At 55.5% G+C, this 18,121-nt stretch overlaps 1 protein-coding gene across 3 annotated transcripts in view; it reads left to right on the top strand.

Annotated features, from left to right (window-relative positions):
• Positions 1-1,226: 1,226 nt before the first annotated feature.
• Positions 1,227-18,121, top strand: part of RAI1 (retinoic acid induced 1) — a 60,423-nt gene continuing 43,528 nt past the window's right edge. For 2 of the 3 annotated variants that reach the window (XM_048961543.1, XM_048961539.1), the window contains exon 1: positions 2,342-2,435. The gene's annotated coding sequence lies outside the window, so the exon portion shown is untranslated. Of the gene's footprint in view, positions 1,661-2,341; positions 2,436-18,121 lie in introns of those variants that run through there. The other variant, XM_048961540.1, reaches the window with a different exon arrangement.

Genomic DNA, 18,121 nt, shown 5'->3' with positions numbered 1-18,121 from the left:
CCACCTCAATGCATGCAAATGGTTTTTGCTGAGTTATCTGCACTTGAGGAGGTGACTGCCTGATGAATGTCAGCATCGGTCCCTCTCATTAGGGCTCCTTTGGCCACAGGAATGGCCTCGCCTCCTGCTGCTTGCCCCCACCAAAGCAGCTGGGAGACACAACAGCCACCAGCAGCTCTCATCCCTGTGTGCTCACGTGCATTTAGGAAATCGGCCCCCAGCTTCTCGTCCCCATAACCTGGCAGCCACCAAACCAGCACCACCGAGACCCCGCTCAGCCCACATCCTCAGTGCTGAGGGAGCAGCAGATGTCTGGCACAGATGCCGGCACATCCCAGCCTCCATTCTGCACTCCTCTAAATCCCGTTTACATTCGGCGACCTGCAGAGGCTGAGCAATGCAAGGGGAAAGCTGGAACTACATCCTGGCGTTAAGTGATGGTGAGGGGATTGCTCACAGCATCAGGCACGGACCCAAAGCACTTAAAGCAAGGAGAGCAATGCCCAGTGTGGGTGTGCTGTCACCTTGCCCAGCACAGAGCAACGAGCTGCCCGTGACACAGATCAAACCCCGCGTATTTCATCCCAACGCAACGCCCTTATCTTTGACCCCAAATAAAAATTCTTCCTGGCTCAGCAATACAAAATTATCTGCGTGTGCATTAATGCCACATATCAATCAACTTCAGATGCAAATCCACAAAGCGTTTATCCTTAATTTGACCATAAAAGGATCGCTCCACGCCAAGCACCTCGCTCAACATTGTTCCGGAGAACGATCAGCAAATCTTCTCCTGGCCACGGTCAAACACTTGGAGCCTTGGCTTGTCCTAATGGGAACAATCTGGCCGGTTCCTGAGAAAGGGCAGAGCGCCGAGGCCAGGAGGAGAGCAGCACATCCTCCCCTCGTCCCTGGGTTCTGAAAAACACCCTTAGATCTGGGAGCTGCGTGGGAGCGCTGCCATGGGATGGGAGTGCACTCCCCTGGGGAAGCCCATTTACTGGGGGTCAGTGGGATCTGTGATGCCAGGCGCACTCCACGGGGCTTTTTCTGTGGTCTCTTTTGAAAGAAATCCTGTTGGTGCTAAAAGGGCCTCCAGCCCAACCTGGTTGTGCTGCTCCAGCCCCGCGGGAACCCCACACCCTGGGGACATCACTGTCTCAGCACGCAGGTGGCCTCGCTCCAGAGGGACGCACCCCCCCATCCCCCCTCCCCCACTATGCACATCCTGCTGGGAAAGATTTCCCCTCCGCGCTTCCAAGTCCCGGCTGAAATGAGGCTGAAAAACGTGCAAAATGCTGTTTTCCCTTCGTTTCCTTTGTGCGTTTCACAGCGTGTTCTGCAAACAGGGCACTTCCTCATAGTTTCGCTCTGGCTCTCGTGTTCGGGAATAAGAGAGGCTTTTATTTTTCATAGGAAAAAGGGATAATAAATCAGCAGCTGGGCTGAGGGAGCCCACGAGCTGCCCATCACAATACCTGCGCAGGCTGCCGCGGCCAAAGCCGGCCGTCAGCAACGGGGCCGCAAACAGAGGGGTCCTGGCTGCCCCCCGCTTGGCACAGAGCGGGCACGAGGACCCGGAGACACAAAGAGTTAAGGAGCTGCAGCTGCTAACCGGCAAGAGCTTCTAACAGACACCTGACGGAGAGGAAAATACCAAGTAAGCACTCGGCAGCGGCGCTGCCCGCAGCCAATTTTCCTCACTTAATATGTTTCCTGCGCTCGTCCCCCTCCCTGACCCCGGCTCCTCCCCGGTGCGCGCTCAGCCGGCCAAGCGGGCGCGGTGCCATCGCGTCCCTCCCGCGTACCCCGCGCGTCCCCCCGGGCTCCGCGTGCCCGACGCCAGGCGCCGCTCCAAAATCAGACCTCGGCCTCGTCGCGGCGCCCTCCGCCCCGCGCCCAGCCCCGTAAATCTTCCCGTTACCCGCGCCCACCGCTCCGCGTCGGGTCCCCGGCACCCGGCGCCCTCCGCACGCGCGACGCCCGCTACCATGCGCCCGCCGTAGGCCGGCGGTACCCACCGCACCGCGTGCGGCACGCCCGGTGCTCACCACCGACGGCGACGCCGGGCTCCGGCACGCGGCGGTACCCGACGCGCGGGGCGCGGACGGCGATGCCCGGTGCCCGTCGCGCCTCGCGCGGTGCCCGTCACGCCCGGCGCAGCGCCGCCGCCCGCCGCTCGGAGCGCTCCCCGCCGCCAGGTGTCGCCGCGGTCCCGGGCAGGGCGGCGGGCGCGCGTGCACTTCCGACGGCGCTCGGTCATGCCCCCGACTTTCCTCCCCTCCCTCCCGGCGCCGCGCGGGGCTCCCGCCCGCTGACACCGCCGAGGCGCTGAGCACGGCGCGGCGCGGCGGACAGCGGCCGCCCGGGGATGGCCGCCGGGGCCGCCCCCGCCCAGCGCCGCCGCTGAGACGCAGCGGGGCACGGCCCGCCCGGTAAGAGCTGCGGCACCGCGGGTGGGAGGGGATATAGGGGCCGGGGCGGGGGGGGGGGGGTGTCCGGGCAGGCCGCTGCGCTCCGGGAGCAGCACCGGGGCGGGCCCGGGGAGCCGCAGCCCGGGGGAGAGCGGAGCCGAGCGGAGCGGGCGGTGAGCGGCGGCCGTGGCGTTGTGTTCGCTCCGCGCTGGCGGCGGCGGCGGCGGCATCTTCTGCGGCCGAGCTCCCCGAGCCGCGGGGGCAGCGCCGGTCCCTTCCCTTTTCCTTCCCCTCTCCTTTCCTTTCCCGCTTCCTTTCCCTTCCATTTCCCTACCATTTCCTTTCCATTCTCTCCCCTCCTCCTTCTTTTGCTTTCCCTTTCCCTCCTCCTCTCCCTTTCCCTCTGCCTTCTCCTTTCCCTTTCCCCTTCCATTCCCATCCCCGTGCCCCTGCTCTGCATTCAGGCTGTGCTCCCGTTGCATTCCACTCGCGGTGTTCCTATTCACAACCACATCCATCCTAACCTGGACCTCCCACCCTGAGCACGAGCTTGGCTGCAGCTCAGAGACGGCAGAAGAGCCTCTCACTGCCCCCAGCAGCACCCCCAATCCAGGAGGGTGCAGCTTTGTACATTTGAATCCCCCCAGTGCAAGGTGGGCTGGGACCCCCATGACCCCTCCGGGCTTTTGTGCCAGAGCTGATTTCCAGCCGCTATTATCCCTGTGCCCCTTCTTATTACTCCCTTGGAAACATTCAGCTCCTCCCCTCTGTGCTCTCCCATTTGGGGACTTGGTGCAGCTGTGGTGTCCCCGTCCCGGTGTTGGCATCCTAGGGGCTGTCTGTCCAGCTGTGATGGGGTGGCTGACGTCGTGGACCTGTTGGAGGTTTGCATTGACGTCAGAGCGGGGAGCTGCTGGGGTTGCGCCTTCCTTTGCCCCCACCTTTAGCACGGTGTAATGGTGCCTTCCTTAGATGTGAGAGCATTTGGTTTTGCAGCATCTCTTATGGCTGCAGGTTCCTACCCGCGGTCCCCTCGCTGTGCTGTCCTCTGGTGACCTCCCCAAAACGGTGCTTTCACCTTCCCCAAAGCAGTGAGGCAGACTGTGCTGTGTGCTGCTCTTGGGACACTGCATGAAGCGAAGGCAGTGGTGATGCCAGTACCTTCAGAGGGCTCTTGGGCTTCAGCGGAGCCTCAGGGAGGATCTGAGAATGGTTTCTTTGCTGGGTTCTTTGCAGAGCATTCCTGCCCCTTGGCATTATGCAGCTGCCTTTGTTGGGGTCACAGCGTGTGTCCCCGGGTGGCCAAGCAGCTCCACGGTGGCCCCACAGACACAGCTGTTACCCAGAGGAGGAGATGCGTGTGGCATAGGTGCAGACTGACTGCATGCAGTGCCCTGGGGCTGCACGCTCAGGTGCATACTGAGAGCGTGTCTGCTGGTATCTGTCAGTGCCAGATGAAAATGGACCTGGAGCTGCTGAGAGGCAGTGGGAGAAGGATGGGAAGGAGCTAAGAGAGATGGAGAGGACAGCGTTCCTGGAGCTCTCTGCTGGCACAGGGAGTGCGGTGCTGGGGCTTTGTGCACGGGGCTGGGGTCACCCACGGCCCAGCTGTGCAGCTGGGAGCTGCGTGAAGTTCATGGCAGGAAGTGAGAAATGAAAGAAAGAAAAAGAAAAAGAAAGAAATAAAACAGCATGACTGGTAGAAACCGTCAGGGAGATTTAGGGAAGCACCCGGCTGTGCTGGGAGCCTCACACACGGTGGTGCCGGGCACCGCAGAGCCACCTCTCCTCCCGCAGCCCTGTCTCCTCTGCAAGCCCCAGGGAACGATTGCATACAGAGTGCTTCGTTTCAGAGCCGCCACCGTCATTTCAGAGACCTTTTAGGCAGGAAAAGTGCTCTGTAGCGTGTAATTTGAAGGCTCTGCTCTGAACCTTCGCTGTCGCTCTGCTAAATGATCCTCTCCTCTTCTCAACCTTTGCTGCCTGGAAACCAGCGCCGGTGACCTGGTTCCTGGCCTCGCTCCGTGCCAAGGTGAGGGGGGACGTGGGGTGCCAGGAGCAGCCCCCCGTGGGGTGTTCCTCTCTCCCATGTTGTGGGATTTCAGCCAGTCTTCATCATCTCTCGCCTCTGCCTGAGCTGCAGAGGCTGTCACAGCTCACCCAGGGTTTGCCAGCCTGCGGGGCCGGGTCTGGCGAGGGCTCTGCAGGAGATTGGGCAACTCCAGCTGAGCACCTCTGCAGTGTGGGAGCTGTCGGAACGGCCCTCATGGGCTGCAGAATTATTTTTGGTAGCAGCTCAGGGAAGGATGCTTTGTGCTGTGCCCTCGGAGGAAGCAGCGCAGCTTTGGTTTCATTGCCCTAAGCCAAGGGCAGGGTGTGCTGTGTCTGAAGGGGCTTCCTTGCCTTCTTCTTCCCTCTCCTTCTTTGCCCTCCTTCCTCTCCTAGTGTAGATTGCCTTTGCTCTGTGTTGGTTGGAGCAGGGTAAGCTGTGGCCTTCCTCTTGCCACGGGCACTGGGCAGCACTGTGGAGGGAGAAGGAAGGGGAGAAGATGAGATGTTGGCACATGGCAACATGGCACAAGCTCCTCTTGCTCCAGGTTAGATTCGCTTTTGGATTTGCCAAGGCAGTGAGAGTCAATGTGACGTGCAAGTCAGTGCACGTCACCACATCAGACACATGGATGGGGCAGGAGAAAAACGTGTGAGCCATCCCCATGGTGCTGGCAGTTCCGTGGGGCCAAACAGAACTGGGGATACCACCGTGTCCCCAGGCAGTGGCTGCCACTCACTGGTATCCTGTCCCTGCAGCAGGACACAGGACAGAGCAATTAGAGTTCCCCTTCCCCTTAACCACTGGTTGCAGGAATGCTCATGGATGCAGCCCTTATGGGGATGCTCACAGATGCAGCCCTCCTGGATCCAGGTGGAGGGACGGTGTGATGCACACCTGGAAACGTGCTCCAAGCCCACGAGTTCAGCATCACCAGATTTGGGGTGGTCCCCTGGTACGGCTGCTGGGATGTGGCATCGCATGGGACCCGCGCACGGGATGGCTTTGGCTGCAAGGTCTCATTTTTGAGAGCTGGAATGTGCTCAAAGATCGGCTTTCCGAGTTGCTTTTTTTGGTTTTGTTTTGTTTTAAATGACAGCATTTCCCCTTTAAATTTACATCTCTAGCTGGGGAACACAGAGCCTGGTGAGAGAGGGAGTGTGAGACTTTTATAAAAAGAACGAGCCGGGTTTTATTATCCCTTTGAGACGAGCAGGGAAAATCTATACTGAAGGCATGAAATAGCAATAAAAATGGACTTTTTGCCAAAGCAAAATTAATTGAGTGGATCTCAGTCCTCAAGCCTGAGCTCTGAGAGGCTTAGGAGATGGGTATGAGCCGAGCTGCCCCCTCCCAGGCTCCTACCTCACCAGGACAGGAGGCAGAACCACACTCCAGTCCTCGAGGTTGGACATGGGAGCAGGGGTTGTGCTTGGAACAGCAGTGCCATCGCTGGTCTGGCCTTGGGACGCTGCATCCCCATCAGCTCCTGCCTGATGGAGCAGGGACCTGTTCCAGGTCTGTGGCTTGGAGACCTGCTCCAAGGACATGGCCTGGGGACGTGTTCCAAGGCGCTTCTGGGGCAAAACCTACGTAGATAAGGAAAGCTTCTCCTGGTTTTTGTTCCTCTGGACACTCAGCAGCTCTGCTCTCCCTTTCTCAGGGAAGGCTGGGCAGAGCACGGGGGGACAGAAGGGCTTTTTTCAGCAGATGGTGCAAAGAGGATGGAGCTGCGTCAAGCTCCCAAGCCCACCAGAGACGCAGAGATTAAATAGCGAAGGGCTTAGAGGCAGCTCCAGGCGGGAAAAGGAAGGAGAGAAAGGGAAAATGGGGGTGGAAATAGGATTGGAGAGTGGAAGGGGGGAGAGGAGCGCTGGTTTGAACAGGAATCTCCTCCCACTTGATGTCTCCCCTCCAATTCGGAGGGCCTGGATTCGATGCCATAAAAATATAGCCCTTTTCAATCCCTTATCTTGCAGGAGCAGAAACAATTGGCCTGCAAAGAAGGAGAAAACAATCTGTTTGACTGACAAACAAAAACACATTTCTGCACAAAAGGAGGAGGAGGAAGAGGCAGCTGTCTGGCTGCTGCTCCGGCTTTTTTTCCTCTCCCCTCCCTCTCCTGTCCCCTCGCTGACGGTGTCGGAGCGGAGCTGCTACCCTTGCCAGCACCGCAGCCGCCGTTCTGACTGGCTGGGTTCAATGTCAGGCTCCTGCAGCAAATGTCATTGTCCGCCCCGTGTCAGCAGCCGTGGCGGGGCTCTGGGGGATCGGCAGCACTGCTTGTAGGGCATGGAGACAGAAATGGGGCTGGGGAGGGGGAGCGGCTGTGGGGGCTCAGGGTGGCCGAGCTGGTGATGGAGGGGTAGCAGGAGAGGTCTCACTGGGGATGTGGGCTGCTTGGGGTGGGTAGCCATTGCTGAGGCTGCATTGCTGCTGGAACCTCCAGTTTCTCCAGCAGATCTCCAGCTTCAGCTCTGTACCTCAGTTTCCCCGTGTGCAAAGTGAGCATGAGAGCAGGAGACTGCTGGAGGAGAGCCGGGGGACAGCATCACTCATTATGCTGACAAATCATCCCAAAAAGCAATTACGGCAAGTACCATTGCCATCAGACAACCATCAGAGCCCGTGGGATTCCAGCTGTTCTCCACCTTCCTCAAATTCCTCCATCCTCCAAACTGCTGCCCCCAGCAGCAGTGCTCCCCCTCTGATGGGGCTCTGCTCTCCATGGACACGTGGAGCAGACACCCGCCGTGCAGCACCAACACTTGGAGCAGCAGCAGCGAGCAGGATGGTCTCTGTGGAGCTCTTAGCATTGCCCCATAGGGAATCTACTACAAATAAAGGAGCACAAGAAGGAAATCTTGAGGTCACCATGATGGCCTTCCCTGCCTTTGGTGCAGGTTGCTATTGGAGTCCTCTGGAAAGCTGTTGGTGGACAGTTGTCTTTTTCCCATTTTTAAGGAGCTGCTTTGCTCTACAGGAGAATAGCATGGAAGAAATCGGAGCTTCCGTGAGTTAATGACAGATAATGATGATGAACTCGGTTCATGAGCGGCTCACCTGGTGCCTCCATCCAGGCTGGGATTGATGGAGCATCCAGAATTGGAAAGTCTGAGAGATCCAGCCTTGACTTGCTCAGAGTGCCACAACAGAAGCTTTGAGGAATATCTGAGCCAAAACATTAAAGAACTTCATATTTTGCTCCCAAAATGGAGAGTTTTCTGCTTCTCCCTTCCGCTTTCATTTCAAAGGGAAGCGAGAGGAGCCACCTCTCCGCATGCCCAGCTGCAGCAAGAAGACTCAGAAACCGACAGGACTCCTACAACTTCTGTGCTTGGCTTTCCTCTGCAGAACAGGAAGATGCCATGTCAGTGTGCCTCGTGATCCGGCCGTAACCTCTCGTTACCCCTCCAATGTCAGCTGACCAGTCTGCGCGGGGCTCCGTCTCTAGCAGAGCTTTGCTGTGCTGTGCTGTGCTGTGCTGATTTCAGGCAGGAAGAGGCCCAGAGCTCCCACGTGAGCGGCGTTTGCAGGCTCTGCAGGCAGCAACCAACGGGTTTTGCATCATCAAATCCCATCTGTACCCCAAAAAAAGAAGCCTGGGGGGGGGCTGGTGTCTCGAGTTCAGCGCTGGAGATGCAATGTGCTGCTGCAGAAGGTCTGACAAAGGGCTCAAGTTCGGCTTGGGGTGAAGCAGCCATCACCACCCTGTGCTGTAGTGTCCAGTATGCCATGGGAGCAGCTCTGTGGGCAGAGACAGAGCCTGGCTCAGGAAGGGATGGCAAAAGTGGGTTGCAGCCTGCTGGGATCCCACCTCCCTGCTCCAGCCCTGCTGCTGCTGGCTGCCATCGCGGAGCCCAGATGCGGTGTGACAGCCGTCCTCCCGGCGATGGGTGCATGGTTCTGCACCATCCCCAACCACTGCGTGCAGCTCCAGGCAGGGCCTCATCCACACATCGTTCAGAGGGGCTCTGCTCCTGCGTAATGGTGGCTGGTGGTGGAAGGGCTGTGAGAAATGCCTCATTCTGCACTTTTCCCCCCTTTTCCACTCGCAAACTGGCCGCAATTTTTTGTAGCTGCATTAAGCATTCAGAGTGACTGTGATTTCCCCCATCGTATTCATTATTCAAAATTGTCCTCCAGATAATTTCTGCAAATAATTCGAGGGCTTTGCTCTTTTGTGAATACTCGGGCTCAAGAATTAGAGCCCTTTTAATTGGGATCTTGCATCACGTGCCGGGTTTTGGCTTCCCAATTGGGCAGGCTTCACTTTCAGACTCAAGGTTTGGGGAGGGAATTATTGTGATTAAGAATTTGAAATTCACATTCTTCCAGTATCTTCAGTTGCTGCTTCAAAGCAGCGCTCTGTCTCTTCCTTTTTTCTCTTCCTGGCTGGAATTCCATGCCAGTAACTTGTGGTCTTGGAGAACGTAAACAAAAATGTGGCACACCACCCGCTAAATGTCCTTAACAAGTTGAGTGGTGATTCACGGTGATTTCTTTTGTATTATTCTCCTAGCTCGGGTAAAAATAATGATGAAAATAATTTTACAACATAAAAAGTCACCCAGCTAGGGGGCATTTACAGCATTTGATTTATAGAACCTTCCATCCACGGCATTCGAGGTGCTCAGGAGCATCCTACGGGCCCACTCCATCTATCCCCCATCCCAGCAGGACCCCGTGCTGTACTGGTGCCCACAGAGCAGGGCAGCACCCAGCTGCTCGCTCCCTCCAGCTGCTGCCGTCGTTTGCCCTGCAAAATAAAACCCCTCTAAAGGTACAGCAGGGACCCCTTAAATGCAGAGCTGTGGCGCGCAGTTAATCATATCCTCTTAACGGGTTTATTCGCTCATTAAATATTTAAGACTCGTTTCTCTTTATCAATAGTGTGGAGGCGTGCAGGCCTGGTGCAAAGATTTATGCACACAATAGGATCGGTGTGTTTGGATTTGTTTGAAGGGATCTGAGAGCCATTTAAAACCCTACCGAGAGGGACGGTGCCATGGCCCTCCGGTGAGAACTGTGCCTCCTGACCGTGGGTTGAAGGCAGTGGGAGGGGAGGCTGGGTGGCATGGGCTCTTCCTTGGTGCTTTGGAAGTAGCCGTGCCCCTGTTTGAGAGATGCAGAGGTCTCTCTCGGGGCTGCTGTGAGCTCCCTGGGGCTGAGAGAATTGCTATGTGTGAAGGCAGCACTGATGTTGGCTGTGGGGTTGTGCAAAAGATGGCTTTTGCCCCTTCTGCCCATCACTGTCCATGCAGAGAGCTTTGCTGTAGAGGTTCAGATGTGAATTCCAGCTTGTTCAGGAGCAGGTGCAACATCTGTTCTGCTGCTGCTGCCTGGGCTCTGCTCCTCTGGCAGGGCTCAGAGCACTGGTGATCTGTTTGGGCCATGGCACGGGGAGCACCTAGCCCACCCCATGCACTCCCTGCCTTCTGCAGCCCACCTGCCTGAAGCACCAGTGCCCTCATTTCCCACTCGAACCCCATTGCGATGCTCCACGGCTGCCAGCTGCTGCCAGATGTGCTGCCCCTGACTCGGAGAAGCAATCCTTGTGCATCATGCCTGTTCCCTGCTCCCCCATGGCCGTGGGTTGCACCCTGGTGCTGTGGCAATGGAGAGCCAGGGCTGCCTGGATCAGCTGCACAATGTCACCTGTACCCGTCCTTCCAGCAAGCCGGAGCTTGCATGGACAGCAGGTCCCGGCATGCAGGGCTCTATCAGCAGCTCGGCAGCCCCTGCTCGGATCTGGAGGGAACATCTCATGCCAAGAGCCGTCCCCCAGGGCTGCAGCTCACAGTTGGCGCTGGCAGCAGCTGGCACCCGTTTTTCAGACCTCTTCCCAAACCCTCTCATGAGGTGCTGGGGAGGACAGAGGGTGAAGGGGCAGCGGGCAGAGCTGACAGCCCAGGGCCAGGGGGGGGGGGAAGGTGCAGCCATCAGATATTTCCCCAAACCTCTCCTGCTTTGCGACGTGCCCATTGGAAAGAAAGGATCTGACAGCAGTAAGACTGTTGGGCGGCTGTGCTGCTTTTTTTTTAAAGTTCTATGATAGCTTCTCTTCTCCCCCCTCCCCCCCCCCCCAACCCCCCTGCTTTTTTTTAATAGCTAATGCATCTGTCACTACTTTCCTAATGAGCTTTCCGAAAGGGCCTTGGGGACCTCTACCTATCCGTGTGGGTTTGGATTGGAGCTCTCTCCTGGGAGGCCGAGGGAATTCAGCTCCCCGTGTCACCCCCAGCTCTTCTCTGAGGGCAGATTGTCCGGAGGGAGGGAGGGAGGGGAAGGCAGCAATATCTCAGTGCTCGGATTGCTGGCGTGCACCCCCTGCAATCACAGCCAATAATGACAAAAAGACGGGGCTGCTGCCAGAGATAGAGAGCTGAGCTCCAAGCGTTACAGCAATGTCACAGCCTTGGGACTGCTGCTGGCTGCTACTGGAAAGAAATTTCCTCACAACAGGCAGAGTTATAGGAAGGAGACATTGATTGCATTAAAAAAAAAAACACCCTCCCCACTTTTTTTTTTTTTAATAATATATTTTGGCATGGATTTTCAAGGCTTTTTTTTTTTTTTCCCCAGCCTTCCCCCCCCTCCCTCCCTCTCTCTCCATTCGCCATTGAAGTTGCGTTCAATAAAACCCATCGCCCGAGAGCGTCTGTTCGCGTGTTCTCAGCAGCACAATGGGCAGAAGGCTGCAGTGTGCAGAGCTCAGCAGCCTCGTGCAGACAATGAGGGGCTGGGAGCCGGCGGTGGGGGCTTTGCCTTATGTTTTTTTTCCCACCTGCCGGCCCCCACTACTAATTGTAATCACAAAAGGCAAATGGGAAGGCACCAGAGGAGCAGGGCTGTGGTTCACCGGGGTCATGGTCTCCATCAGTCATTCTCGCAGCCTGTTGCTGGGTAAAAGCCTGGCTCCTTGGTTTGTCAAACGCGTGGTGAAAGCCTCTTCACCTCAAAAAAAAAAAGAGGAAAAAAAAAAGGAGATGGAAAAAGCATGAACATCCCACTGCAGTCCATGGGAGACTCTCCATTGAATCATCTCCGTAGATGGGAAAATAGAGCGTTGATGATTCAGACACAAACCTGGGATCTCATCCTCTCTCTGACACCGTTTGGCAAATTGCTCAGGTCCCAATCCGGCCCGGATTGAGCTGCCATCCCCATTCAGTAGGGCACGGGGGGCTGAACCGGCACCCTTGTTCCCCTCCGCAGCTCTAACCCGACGTTGCATGGTGGTGGAGGAGCTAATGACTATTAATGCCGGCAAGATGCTTTCAGATCTCTAGATAAAAGGTGCTCAAGGAGGGAAAATTATTATCAACATGGGCCAAATGGCTACAGGGGATTGGAAATCTGTTTGTATTTGTAGGATGTAACCACTAAGGAGGGAGAGACTGGGACAATGGAGCATGCACAGAACGGCATGGAACGAGCGTAGGAAAGAGGGTATCTCTGGAGACCCTTAGAAACCATTTCCCAGTGGTGAGATCTGCTGGGGTTGTTTGTTCTGCTTCCCAGATGAGAGCTGCGGTCGTGGACGCTTTTATCTCTTGCAAACTGGACTGGGCAGAGGGACAGAGCGTGCTGCGGGGATGTGCCCCAGGGCTCTCTGCTGGGTGGGCTCATGCATGTAACCGTCCTCAGCTTCCATTTCTGTCATTGTGCTTTAGAGCAGAGGAATCCGGACAGGAAATTTTCACTCGGATTTTCCAGGCAGGGATGATTCAAGTCTGGCTTCTGGCAGGGATGCCAGAGCGTGACTTTGGCATCTTGAGCCCATAGTGGCAACAGAAAGCTTTCTCAGAGTTTGCACGTCACCGTACCATCCCGGAATGGAGTGAGGGGACACGGTGCAGCTTGAGGTGTGGATTTAGGTTCCTTGAAGCCTGGAAGATGCACTGTTCCAGCACATTCATTGCGTTTCCCAGTACAAACCCCTTTCTCCGCGTGGTGACGGCGCATACCGACGCACAGTGGTCCAGGTTAGCTCTGAGCCCAGTGGTGCCAGGTGCTGTGCAAACACAGGTTGTTCCCTGGAGATTACAACCAAGTTAGACAAGCTGTTCCTTATCTGAGGGCTGATAATGCTGAGAGCCCCTGCGTGGTGCTGTGCAAAGCGTGCAGGAAAAGCAGCCTGGCTCCGGGGAGCTCGCATCCCTCATAGCCACAGTTCCTGGCTGTTGGGCCGTGCACCGTGCTGACATGGTACTGTTGGCTTTGCTCCATGCCGTGCCCGTGGGCTGAGCCCCATTTTGTGCCCTGGGGAGCTGCGGCCTTTCCCACTGAAGACCTGCAGCTCACCACGCTCTTTTTTTTCCCTCCTGGACACTTTCCTTAGGTTCTTTCTTCCCTCTCATTTTCTCTACCATCAAATGAAAGACATTCAGACCAGAACGGTTCAGTCTGCTCTTTGTGTCTGGAAAACAGAACACCAAAGACAGCTGGACCTACCCGCGATGGCCACGGCCGTGGCAACAGTGGCTCTTTGTTAGCGTTGTTGTCTCTGCCCCTATCTGCAGCGTCTGGGGCCCTGCCTCTTTAAAGCCTCAGCGCGCCGTGTCAGAGCCAGCAGAGTTCAGCTTATTAATGGATTCGCTAGGTTAATATCCCAACAGTTTTGCGTCGTGTTGGTTTTGTTTTGGTTTTTTCTTTTTTTTCTTTCCCCCCACCAGCGTAGTTCAGAAGAAGGGGGGAGGGGGCAGAAGGGGGATCCAGTCCCGTTGGTGGGGAGGAGGGCACGGGGCGGCTCAGGGCTTTGGGGAGCGGAGCTGGAAGGGTTGGTGGGGCCAAGAGGAGGTGGTGGCCCAGCCCTTCCCTTCCTGTCTGCGTGTACATCTCTCTCTATCTCCTTCTCCTGCGGGGTTCCCTGCATCAAAGCTTCTTCCAGTTCTTATGCTAATGAGGTGCATTAATGCTTAATGACTGTGAACAGGCTTGTTTAATTGCACCTATCTGAGCAGGAGGCACGTTGCTGTATAAGAGGGAACGACCATGTAAGCAGCTGCATGCCCTCCTGGACAGTCTTAATTACATGTAAAACTGATGTGATCTAAACCACCAGGCTGGTGATTAGTTTAGTGAGGCAGGTGGTACTTTGCAATTCAGTGCCTCGGAAACTCTAGAGCAAGTGAGATCAGATTCTTTCGTAGGCTATGGAGGATAAGGCAAGCCCTGATCATCCTTGAATTTGATGTTGGGTGGGGACAAGCACGGCATAGTAGATTAATTTAATTAATTTATTGCAGTTAGTTTGCGAAGACATTATCCGCCGGCGTCTGTGCAGAATACTGAGCAGTCCCATTAATGCAATGCTATTTTGCCCGCAAATCCTCTCTCCCCACCCCTTACAGGAGGAATGAGCTGCGATGGTCTCAGCTTTCCGCAGCGTTATCTCGCGCTGTTTGAATGCGACCGATTGTCTGAACTACAAAGGGGCCCGGCGCTAATGCAAAGCCATCCCTATTGGCACCAGACCTAGATTAATGACTCTGCATGCATTGCCTTGGCTCGGAACTGGATTTCCCTCCAGCAGCTCCTGGCGCTGCTGTCTGTGCTCCCATATCCGTGCAATTGTTTGCCCGGCGCGGGCAGCGGGTGCAGGAGCACCTCCAGGTGTGAAGGCTGTGAGGTCGGGGTGTGCAGGTATGGAGATAGCTGTCGTCGCAGCCATCTGCTGCCGATCGCCTGTCCTCGCTTCTTGTGGTTATTTGTTTTGCTGTACTGCACCAGAGGGGGATTTCAAAACAAGGATTAAATAATTCTTAAAAAAAAAACCTCCACCTTTCTTTTAGAAATCAGTTTGGGCAGAGGAATCATAGGATCGTGAAAGTTGGGAAAGGCCACGAAGTTCATCATGTCCAACTGTTAACCCGTCCCCACCATGCCCACTAACCACATCTCGGTGATGTGGCAGCACTTCGGGGTGCTGCTGCTCTCCGTGGCCCCAGGGAACATCCCCGTCCCCATCCTCATCCCCCTGCAGACCCTTTCTCTCAGCCTCTCCTGCCTCACTGCTCCTCCGTTCCTGTCCCCATCCCTTGCACTCTCTGATCTCTCCCTGCCTGCCGGGGCCCCTCAGGAGGCTCTTCCTGACGTTACTCCCACAACAACCACTTCCTTCCCCTCCTGGCAGCCCCCGGCTCCGCAACCGTCCCTGGCTCGCCCCGTCCCTCGCTATCTCCCCCAGACCCCTCTTTTGCTTCTCCCCTTCCAACGGACTGTTTATTTTGTGACAGTGCTTATCTTGCATTCAAAGGCTCTTTCTGTATGCAGAGAACCCACAGCTGCAGGGCCACCGGGTGGGAGGTGAATCCATGTCCTCCATTTCCCCTCTCCTGCTTCCAAAGCCCCAGTGTCCCCAGCACCTATAGGGTTTTACAACCAGAGAACCAAAAGCAGCCATGCTGGGTGGCTCTCAGCCCGTAATGAAGCCTCTCTCCAGCCCATCTCTTCCAACCTCGTTGCTTTCTTCACAAAATGAATCCCCACTGCAGTTCAGGGTTGCTGGTGGGAAGTGGGGGCCCAACCACGGCATCCTCCTGCAGGGCTGAACCCTGCTCTGAGGGGCCATGGTGGCCTGCCTTCCCACAGGGGGAGATGGAGACCTCGCCATATGCCTCCTCCTTGTCCACCCCTCATCTCCATTCCCCGTCTTGTTCCACCAGCTCATGTTTTGTTTCTCCCTTGGCCTTGCTTTGATGGCAGACATTGGCTGGAAAACAAGACTTTTCCTCTGCACAGCCCCATTGTGAATCACTGAGGTGGTCCTGAGCCACCACACACAAGGGCCCTGTCGTGGTGCAAGAGGCCTCGCCGCCATGTTGGAAATGGCCACCGTGTTGGATGTGACCGCCATGTTGGACATGGCTGCCATGTTGGACACGGTGGCCATGTTGGACACGGTGGCCATGTTGGACGTGACACCCATGTTGGATGTGACCGCCATGTTGGACATGACCTCCATACTTCCATCCCCTCCCCTGGGCCCAACGAGGCACTGTGGTGTTATGGAAAGATGTCCCAGCGCCTGCACCACGGCGTTGTTTGGGGCTGGGGGGGCTCAACCCAGTGCCGTCTGCTGGTACAGCAGCCTGCTGCCCAGCCACAACCCCAGCAAAGCCTTTTTTTAGCGCTCCCCTGTTTGCCAGGCGCACTTCCTTTCTTTTGATTCTTACCACCTACATACAGTCTGACTGCAATGGCAAGAAAAAGAAAAAAAAAAAAGAAAAGAGAATTGCAACATTCAGGAGAAGGCTTTTCTGTCTAATGACGTTAAATTTATTAACCAAAACTCCAGCTGCACCAGGCTGGGATCTAATAATATTCAGGCTATGGAGACATCAAGTAGAAAGAAGCTTAAAGCCCTTTTTATTTCACAGTAAAACTGTCAGTAAATAACTGGATTGTCTTGAGACTGAGAAAATGGGGATTTATCTTCCTGAACATGAAAAGTGTGCTTATTTTTTTTTATCAGCTTCAAAAAGCCCCAGCAACCTTGATTTTCCTTCCACACCGTTCTCAGCAGCTCTGCCAAGCCCCAAAACCACACAAATCAAGAGACAGGCTCTAAAGATATTTTTAATTAAATTAATTCCTTTTCCTTCCTTCCCCATTTCTCCCTTGTCCCCTCCTCCATCCTCTCTTTCTCTCTCCCTGTGTCCCCAGCTAATGACTTCTAAGCACTGTGACATTTCAGCGCTGGCTGTCACTAACACCACACCTCCGTGCTGGTTATAAATTGGGCACAGAGACATCAAATTCCCCGCAGAAGGTCCCCGTTTGATGATATTCTCCGAGGTAAATCTCCAATAGCTCCCTGTTTTCTTTAATAACGCTAATAGGCATAGATTAATTAAACTGTTATATTACTTCCTCCTTTCTACCAGCACCAGTTAGAAATCTTATTACCTGCTCCTCTCCGCTTGCCTTTTCCCCAAGGTGGTTCTATTCCAACCAGTTACCAAGGTTTCTCGGAGGCTGTAGCACGAGGTGAAGCTGCGGATGGCAGATCCTGCCTCCAGCCCCCCAAACCCCACCGACCCCATTGCGGCAGGGTCGGGATCGAGCCAGCTCCGTCTGAGGCGGTTCTGTCTTGAAAGCAACAGCGGGGCTATTGTTGAGTCTGGATGCCCCCTCTAAAAGGGACCACAGCTGTAGGAAAAGGAATTGTATACATCCATCAACTCCTCCAGGGCCCCAGGATGTATTAGTTAAGATTGCGGGATAGCATGTCTCGGCGCTGCTGAAGGGCTCCTTTGAATGACACGTTGGATATACTGTTGCACATCTGGCTGCTGTATTATTGCATTGCTCTACGGTTGCGTTTTCCAGACCGCGGGAATGCGTTGGTCCTTGGGGGGAGCGTGTGGGGAGATGAGGGGGATGCATCCCGAGGGTGGGGGCGGGGGGAGCGATGCTTTCACACAAAATGCCGTGTTGCCATTTGAAATCCGCTCCAGAGCTTCCTGCTCTAATTAAATTTGTCACCATCGTTACTATAATGCCTGCCATTCCTCCGGTGCTTTTTTTGTTCCCAGGGATCCCAAAACATCACAGAGGCAAGGGCAGAAGCTCCGTGTCTTCCGCAGGCACTTTATTTCGGAGCAAACCCAGGAAAATGTTGGTTGTAGGAGCTGCGAAGCACGGCGGCTGTGGTTTGGGGCACTGATTCCTGAGCGGGGGACATGTGGGGGTTTGAGCATCTCTTACCCTTACGCATAAGGCATCTCCTGGGACCGCTGATTTGCAGCAGTGCCTTGTTATCACTTGGCTCATCCCACCACCAGCCCCCCCTGCACCCCACACACGGAGCCCCTCTGCATTGCCCCGGTGCGGCCGGCGGCTGCTCTGCGCCGGGAGGATTCGCTAATTACTGTCGGCTCTTAATATGGCCCCTGATGCTGCCAGAGCGGCGTGAAGGGCTCGGAGCAGGAGGCACAACCTGCTCCATCGTGTCTTCTGTGTCAGCCTGCGATGAACTGAATGCAAAAAGGCTGTCTGAGCTGCAAACAGCGGAGCCTTTGGAAATTTAAAGGTGCAGAGCGTGGAAAACAAAGGCGCAGCAGCGAGTGAACTGCTGAATATTCATCCCTGATCCCGCGAGGAGCAGAGCCCACGGAAACGTATGGGAGGGACCTTGGGCTGAACCCCATCTTGGGCTCCAGTCCAGATTGGAGCGGGGAGGGCAAATTAGTCCTTAATGCACATATATCTTAGACTAAAACCCGATAAGGGAACTCTCCTATGTTAATTTACCTGAGTTATTTACTATACTGATTGCTGAAGGTACTCTGATTAGCGCATGAAATATTTCTATACCTTCGGTCTGATTAACCCATATCTGCAAAATAAATATTTGTCTCATTATAGTTATGCGATCGTGCAATCAAAAAACCCTGTCGTAACGGAAAAGGGAGCGAGTATCCGTGTGGGAAAGGCAGGGAACGGTGGCACGGGGAGGCTGGGGAGCGGTGCAGAGCTGGGGTGTACCCCTTCGTGGTCAGAGGAGGATCAGCCCTTGGGAATCACAGGGGTGAGTCCCAGCAGGATCCCAGCCTCCAGCTTTCAGAAGCAGAAGCAGGGAGTTCCCGGCAGCGCGCTGCGTGTGCCAGGCTCCCAGACGATCTCCTAAAATAGCCCAGCGCACCAGGCG

Source organism: Lagopus muta, chromosome 15 (genome assembly GCF_023343835.1).
Source record: "Lagopus muta isolate bLagMut1 chromosome 15, bLagMut1 primary, whole genome shotgun sequence".
NCBI lineage: Eukaryota > Metazoa > Chordata > Aves > Galliformes > Phasianidae > Lagopus > Lagopus muta.
This window is presented reverse-complemented; position numbering and strand designations above follow the sequence as displayed.